A 9,235-nucleotide genomic window follows, 5' to 3' on the forward strand; every position below is an offset into this window, starting at 1 on the left:
GGGTTCCAAAGGGTTAACATGTCTCCCACATCCTTCTACCTCCACATCCATCATGCTTCTGTGTAATCAGATCATAGCTGCAATCACAAGGCAGATTAGATAGTAGTCTATTAATCTCCCATATTAAGCAGATCCATTTGTGAAAGCAAGCGGCCCAGCGAGGCCGACCCTTTCACTTGTTGTCTCTAAATCTGATTAGAAAGCGTAACGACATGTTGCTGGGGGTCAGGGGAGACATGGATTGGTTCTGCCAGGCTGCGATACTAATGTGTTGCAAACACGGAGAACAGTACAAGCTATTTAATGTACAGGGTAGTGTGCATATTTTTAATAATCAGGTTTTCTCATGTAATCACCAACATCGGGGAAAATTGGCCCTGCAGGCAGGATCATTCGTGGGAGATGCTGAAGCTGATGTAAAGAGAAGTGTGCCGGTCATGGCAATGTGACAGATCTAGCCCTTCATGCCTGCATATAATTATTTTTGTGCAAATTTAGTAGTACTGTCCACAATGTTTGAGACACACTGTCTGCAACCAAGAAAAATAAGAATTGATCTGATCCTGTCTTAATTTGCCTGTCCTCTCATCATTTTATTGTTGGATGGGAGCTTTTTTTTTATTATTTATTTTACTGCCTATTCAGGCCAGGCAGTCATCCAAAACAACTTTAATGGAACTAGTAAGTGAGATGGCTTCTAAGAAGGCGTCTTTGGATACATCTGCAAGCAAACATTACATGGACAAAATCCGGTAGCATAAATACCACACTGGGTAATTTATGGACAATCATGTCTGCTTTAAATGGCAGGTAACATTAACTACATTGTGGTATTTAAGTAATGCATTAGTGGAATTAGTTAGGTAATAGGTACTGCACTTGAATCATTACTACACACAGCTAGCTGAACATGAACATGTATTTTACTTTTCATCAGGCAAAACTGAAAACATTTGGCTACAAAGCAAACATAAACAAAGAATGTACCATGCCCCTCCATAGCCATTAACATGGTTTGTTATTTATCCTTTTATTTTGTGTGTGGCATTTATGTAATTTCCATTCATTTTATTTCCACTATCACATTTATTCATAATGGACACATGCAAAATCCAGCACAGTAACACCTTCATAGGGATTGTGTTGTGTGATTGCGAACAGTTTATCCACTTTATAGATTCACTTGGATCAGCAGAGATTTCAGTCACTTATGGGATCTTTTTGTGTCAAACTTTGACCATATTAACAATGGTTTCTCAACACTCATCTACCTTATAAATACAATAACCACCGCCATCCAGTTATGAAGGGGAATACTATTCTGACTGGCATGTTTCCCTGCTTTTCGTATGTTAAATACCAAAGCAGTCCAGTTTTTGATTTGCAGTTACGGCACAACTAAAACTTACTGCGAGAAAACTCCTTCATAAGGCTATAATAGGCTACAATAACATATTATGAATGTATGGGACACATAGATGCAATGCACCTCTCTTATTATAGCACCCCTGGTTTTCCACCACAGCATATGTACAAGTCTGACATTGACTGCACATTTTCAATCAATTATCTAACTTTACCTATTATTTACATATCCTCATTTGACACTTGACATGGTTAAATAATGTATTTTGTTTGTAGGATGCTTTTGTACCAAATAAACAGAGCTAAAGTTAGCTGATCAGGATCATGTTTAGCTAACCAAAACCATAAAAGGCAAGATGACACACCAGAAACACTTAAAGGGACTACACCATGAATTTTAACTTTTTCTTCTTTTTTGTGTGTTTTTGGTCTCCCCTACCTCTCTTCTATCCCCAAAGATACCCCAGTTTGAACACTCAGGCTTTCACAGCAAATCTGGGGTTTTCTGTAAATTGGTCTCAAAACAGGCCAAACTGATTTGCACCCTGACGTGACGTCAGGTTAGAGTACAATCCCTCCCGTTTTTCAGTTCCAACCAAAAAGAAAAAAAAGTTATATTTTTTTTATATATATATATATATATATATATATATATTTTTTTTTTTACTTTTTCCACACAGAACCAGGAGATAACATGCATACAAACTGGCTCAATAGCGTCCCGTGCCAAACAGGACAATGTGGTATTGCAGGTGAAAGTGCTTTATAAGCCAGAGAGAAGTTAGTTGGAATGAGTATGAGGCTTGATTTAGGCTCAAACCTTTTGAAAAACGTTTGAGGGACATAAACAATATGATATTAAATATTATTATTTATTTTTAAATTCATGGTGTAGATCCTTTAAAAACGTTGTTTTGTTTGAGCAAGTTAAAAGTGATTCAGGATCACATTCAAATTTGACGTAGAAAGTGGAAAGGTTTGAGTGAGTGTATTAGGAGCCAGGTTCATGAAGTATGCAAATACTTCCTATTAACCAGTGAATTAAACATATGGTCTCCCTCATTTCCCTTCTACCAGGGGCAGCAGATGAGGGCTATATTATATTAACATTTAATTTGAGAAAATCAACATCACTGGTCGACATTTCAAAAGCAAATATACATAGGCTACATACATTTTTTTTAAAAAGTACATTGTGTCCGGGTAGCTCAGTCAGTAGAGCACTCTCCTTTGGACCACAAGGTTCTGGCCTGGGTTCAATCTCAGTACGTACGAGTAGCACAGCTTGGGTGACTAAGTCGTGCGGTAAGTAGTAAGTACAGGGAGTTGATGGGAGGTGTTGTGCCCTCGTTCTCACCCAATACTGACAATTAGCCACTCCAACCTACTTACTTACTTTAAATAAGTATTGACCATTATCACCATTGTAGCAACCCTGTGTTTGTTCATTAATCACAAAACACTCCAATATTGGCTCTGTCACATGATGGGCGTCTAAATGAGGGTGAAGGGTCACTGTGAATGTGTGTCCAATGGCCCAAATTGTATCATCAGTCAAAGTGACATCCTTGGTATATATATTATTACCTAGGTATGATGACTGCTGGAACGGCAAAGTATTGTAATTGAAACAAGGTCAAATTCAGAGAGAACGAAACAATCTAGAGGTGAGCACAGCTGAGGCACGTCTCATCGCCTTTCATTGGGATTGTCTGGTAGCGTGTTTCAGACGTTTGTTTTGGTGTTTTCAGCAGCCTCTGGTGGACAGTGATATACAGACAGACAAACAGCCTCATCATCTGCATCGCAATGCGACTCAATTAATTAAACAATGCTAATTGCTACCTCTATGAAGCAGCTCTATCTGTGTCTAATGTCTCTTCTTGGTGTTGGCAATAACAAATAATTGATGTGATGATGAGTAGATAAAGAAAAGACAATCCTACATATAGTATTTGAAGACAATTATCTGTTGACCTTGTGAGAGGCCAGTGTTGTATGACTTTGTGATAATTTGTGTTAATGTGTATTTCTAGAGGTCATCCGGTCATAGGTCATGGAGCCGGTGCTGGTGATGATGATTATCATGATGTCACTGGTCTTTATATAGCCTTCCTACTTCAATACACACTGGAAGAAAGCTTGCTGGAACATTCTGTCAGGTGTCCGATTTCCCCCTTTGACTGGACGGGGACAAGAAGGAGAAGGGGGGTGGAGGAGGAGGAGGGAGGGCGAGGCGAGGAGACCTATCCAGTTACAGCAGTGAGCAGCGAGCGTGGGGACAGATCTGTTTACTTGGGGAAGTTAATTGATTGGGAGGAAAGGTGGTGAGGGGAGAAAGGAAGAGAAGAGGGGAGAGATGGCACGGAGGCAAGAAGGGCGTGTGAGTGTGTGTGTGTGTGTGTGTGTGTGTGTGTGTGTGTGTGTGTGTGTGTGTGTGTGTGTGTGTGTGTGTGTGTGTGTGTGTGTGTGTGTGTGTGTGTGTGTGTGTGTGTGTGTGTGTGTGCGCGTGTGCGTGTGCGTGTGCGTGTGCGTGTGCATGCGTGCATGCGAGTGTGCATGTGCGCGCAAGTGTGTGGTGTGCGGGTCACACACCACTTGGTATTGATCATGTGACTTCTCCCCTCGTAACCTCCAATATGTTTTGTTATTGCACAGCCATACTAAAACAAAACCATTGCTTGTAAACAGACGGAGAAAAAACAAATCTACTCGATGGAAAAGAGAAAGACTCATCAATGAGATCACTCATTAAGTTCAATCAATGCCCTTGAGCCATTACACTTTGACACCAGTGCAAAGCTTCTTCATCACTTTTTTTCCCCCTCCAGTGAACTGAGCACGTGTCCAAGTTTTTTCACATATTCAAAACAAAGTGAATCTAAAAATGCCTACATACACTTAAAATGTATGAGTTATTAGATGATTTTTGGTCAATGTGGTCGGAAAGTAAGTGATTTTCCATTACATGCTCAGCTTCTCAAAACAAAGGATTGATAGCAATTTTATCTACTTAGGCTTGAGAATGTTCGCTCCTGTTAGTCTAATTACACAGTAACCAATTGGACCCAATTGGGTCAATTTGGTTCCATTTGTGCGCTCTCCAAGTTAAATTAACACTGACAATTTTACAGTGTAGTTGAGTACAAACACACCAGTATGATGGCAATGTCTGATATGGTGCGCCCACTAGGCCAAGGTGTGTGCCTATTAAAGTGGAGAATAGGCTGCCCCCCCCCCGCCATATCGCTAGCATGTCCAAAAACACAACTGCCAACTCACACACAAAAGCACATCCAAACAAAAGCCATACACACACACACACACACGCTTCTTTTCAAGGGAGACAGAGACACACACACAGGGCCAGTCATCATGTGGATGTGTGCAGTCCTGCACGCCGCCCTGTTAGGATTGAATAGACCACATTAATTATTTAACGCCATGGCTGCTAGCTGTTATTACAGAAAAATAGTGGTCTGCATCTGGACACTTGCCTCCTGTTTGTATGTCAATAGGAAAACACCTTGCCCTGGTGGACTCAAAGAACACTGTGGTACTCACATCATGAAACACCTTGGCCTGGTGAGCTCTCCAGAACACCGTGGCCTGGTGGGCTCACCAGAACACCGTGGCCTGGTGGGCTCTCCAGAACACCGTGGCCTGGTGGGCTCACCAGAACACCTTGGCCTGGTGGGCTCACGGGGGCACTGTGACACTCACATCATGAAACACTCTGCAAGACTCCTATTTGCATGTGACTCCAATAAAACGCCAATTAATGTCGCTTTGATGACTACATCTTATTAACATTGTAAAGCTATCAAGGTAGTCAACAAACAGACCTTTAACAAGGACTGTCTAAACATTATGGAACAGTTTTGCATCTGTGTGTGTGCGCGCGTGCATGCGTGTGTATGCACAGATGCATGCAAGTGCATGTGTGTGTTGGTGTGCATGTCTAAAAGAGAGGAAGAGAGATTGAGAGAGAAAGGGAGAATGCCCCAAGAAAATGACAGACGACAGACGTGCGTGTGTGCGTGCGTGTGTGCGTGCGCGTGTGCGCGTTGTGTGTGTGTGTGTGTGTGTGTGTGTGTGTGTGTGTGTGTGTGTGTGTGTGTGGTGGGGGGTTTGATTTGTTCTGCTCCGATATGTTTGCCTGTGTCATTTCTCGCTCTCTCTTCCTCAGCGCTGGTCTTTCTAGGGGTAGATGGACATTTCTCTGTTATTCACTCTGAGGTTATGGTTTTAGATTGAGGGCAAAGCCTGGAGAGCGCCGTTTGCTTTTGAAGGAATCCATTGTCAATACACGGCCACCTGAGCTGGGATTGTTTGCAGAGTTAATAGTAGTTTGATGATGTCATTCTCAGTGACCTGAAGAGAAATTGACCCCTGTTGTGTGAGTATTTCTTAAAATGCCATTTCCACCATTATGGTGGGACCATCCCTGGGCCGCTGGTGCTACACTTTAAAACCCTGAGAGTTCATTTAACTCCGAGAGTGTACAATTGTACATGTGTACACTCTTAGAGTTACAAATGTATAAATTAACTCAGATGCTTTTTCTGTGTACTGTAGGTTGTGTCTTGTGTATATCTGACAGATATGCTCTTACGCACAAAAATGTGCACATGTGCACGCCACGCACACGCATCCGTGCACTGCACAGAGGACTGCGCATCGCTCCAGTTTAATTTGCTGACCTACACCTCAACATCTTTCTGAGCACATGTATGTAGAACGTCAGCAGAAATTAAGTTCCCCATGGTGATGATGAAATTATATAATTTATTCATTGGGAGTAAGACTTAACAGCATTTCACTGTCAGTGATTTGCAGATCTTCAGTATTCAGGAAAATCCTCAGTTAATTTTATCCTGAGAGTGTAAAAATCAATGTATCCAGTGTGGTTGTTTTTACTGAAATATAATATCTCGAAACCAAACTTTTCCCAATAGCGCATGCAGATGCATTGCCGTTTCATATAATCACAAATGATTGTGTTTTGTTCATCTTCTTTCAGAAAGAGATTTCCTTGGCCACTTTCAACCAGGCATCCCTATTTTGAATATCATTATAGGCGAGATTTTGCAAAAATATAAAACAAATAGCAAAAATAGCATTCGACTATTTTCACTGTGCGACACCGTTGTACAACTTAGTATAAAATAGGGCTCACAAACACACACCGACACAGACAGATGCATGCACACAACACACATTGTGGCAGAAAAGTATGAATGAGGGTGTTTCAAATAGCTTTCATCAAACATTCACTGTTGTAACTCCTGCTCATAAGTCTTTGATGCATCTCTGCATAACACGTCATTTAAAACAGTTGTCTGAAGGAGCGTTTCCACAACATCTCGTCTGTATTAGCTTACGAAAAAACATTGCTCTCCTTTTATTGGTTTAACCTCACACTGTTGTTGATTTTCACTCCAACCCTGAAGTCGCTGCATATAAAAAAAAGAGTAGAATAAAGAGAGGGTTAGAAAAGGGAGAGAGAGAGAATCAGAAAAGAGCAAATCCTCAAGAGAGATCTATAATTCATGCTCATGACATACCAAACATTCTGTGCGAGTTGTGGGTGTGTGTGTGTGTGTGTGTGTGTGTGTGTGTGTGTGTGTGTGTGTGTGTGTGTGTGTGTGTGTGTGTGTGTGTGTGTGTGTGTGTGGTTGACTGCATCTAGGATAGTGCTTTATGCTCTGAGATCACTCTGTATTTGTGAAATCCTTTCTTCCAGGGGGCGTGGCAGGCAAAGAGTGTGGATTTACCAAGGCCAAGAGTGCTGTAGGCTTGGTGTGATTCTCTTCTAAGTAACTCAGTCAGTTAGCATCTCAAATAAGTTTTTTTTTTATTAAGTCTTTTTTGCTTCTAAGGTGAGTTGCAAAATCCCACCCATGTGCACGAATTTAGACCCTGGTGCATGCAGTACATTTCAGGGTTTCTGTCTGAACTTGAATGTGGTCCATCTTTACACTCTCAGAGATAAATGAACACACTGGAGTTTACAGTATGCATCCAACTACAGCCATCTTATTTGAGAACATAAATGTCAAAAAACTTGAAACCAGAGGTTCTTAAACATGTTCACCCCATCTGAGACAATAGGTACTTCAATTATTTATGGTTAATTAGAAATTCCAATTCATTTTATACTAAATTCATTCTGAAGTTATTTTGTCTTTATTAAGCTTATAGATTGTGAATGGCTTGGTGAATGAAAGGGCTATGTTTTGGACCATGGCTGCCGAAGCCACACTTGATCATGAATTATGAAGAGGAGGATTCCAGTGCGTGTGAAATGGCATTGTTCACAGTTTGTGTCACATCACTGCATGTTTAACTAGGCAAAACAAAAGCTTTTCAATATTTCATGGCACAGGGGGGGTGACAGAGTGACGAGACTGCACTTTAAACTCCTGCGTGTTCATTTAACTCTGAGCGGTGTACAAATGGACCCGTAATGGTCCATTTGGTTACGTCTGTACATCCCTCAGAGTTAAACGAACACTGAGGATTTGAGTGTGTGTACTGCTCTGCCTCCTCCCCAGCCTGCTGTACTGTCCTCTCTGCTCTCCTCTCATCTCAGATTACACCAGGCAGCCTGCAAACGCTATGGCCAGTAAATTGCTCAATACTGAAAGCAAACAATTTTCAACCCATCGTCATGTTTTAACTCTTTCAGTTACATCAACAATCCGTACTTCGCTGGGTATCACTGCCTAACGTTGCAACAGAACAAGAACTTGCGTCACAGCCATCTTTCCTCTCGTTCTCATCTACAGTATCAGCTACTACCATCTGCTTGTACCAAAAGCCCCATTAAAAGCTGTAATCCGTAACTTTTATTGTCCAATCCGGGATTCGAAACCGGGTCTCCTGGCCCCCCCTACATGATAGACCACCAGCAGAGCTAAAAGACGGAAAGCTGCGTGACCAAGGGAGATATTGCGCTTATGAGCTTCAGGCAATACCACATGTCAACCAGTAGGTGTCCCTTCATTTCTCAATGGAAGAGTATATAGGGGGACCACCTCCAACCACTAAAGATGTGCTAGTTCAGGGGTTCCCAAACTTTTCCTTGCCAAGGACCCCTCCAAATCGCCATAGCCTTTAGCTGTGGCCTCCTATTGCGAAATAGTAGGCCTAAATAGTTTTCGTTTAAGAAATTGCCAATCTACAAGCTCACAACACATCGCATTAGGACGTATTGTTATTTTCAAAACGTTTGGCCCAATACTGTTCCAATAATTTTATGAATTCAATTTAAATTACATTTATATAAAGCTTTGAAAACCTGTGTGCTGGTTATATCAAATATTAACATGCTCTACCATCCAGATTGGTTACAATTCATTAAAAAATAAGTTGTGGATTGCAGGTTTAACTTGGCCAAGCAAGCAACCCTTCTAAATACTGTGCATGTTTCTGTGTTACTGTGTGTTAAATCAAACTGTGGTGGGGTACGCTGGGGCATCCAGCCTCAGAGCTCTAGCACTATAAAGCATATACTACTCCAAAAGGATTAACCAAGGAGCCGTTGAGCAGATGTGAAGGAGAGCCTCGAGAGAGAGCGAGAGAGAGAGAGAGAGAGAGAGAGAGAGAGAGAGAGAGAGAGAGAGAGAGAGAGACTCTGAAACCCGAGGAGAAGAAGAAGAAGAGTCTGTCTGAAGGATGAGAGAGGAAGAGGCACTCACAGTAAAAATCCAGTGTTCATTTAACTCAGAGAGAGTACAAATGCAACCAAATGCGACTCTTAGGGGTCCATTTGGTTACATTTTGTACACTCTTGTACACTGAGGATTTTACTGTGCCGTTTCAAACATCTCTGGACGTTTGTAGTCTGGAAATGTGATCGCAGGCC

This window comes from Gymnoscopelus braueri (genome assembly GCF_963280865.1).
Source record: "Gymnoscopelus braueri genome assembly, chromosome: 1".
Classification (NCBI taxonomy): domain Eukaryota; kingdom Metazoa; phylum Chordata; class Actinopteri; order Myctophiformes; family Myctophidae; genus Gymnoscopelus; species Gymnoscopelus braueri.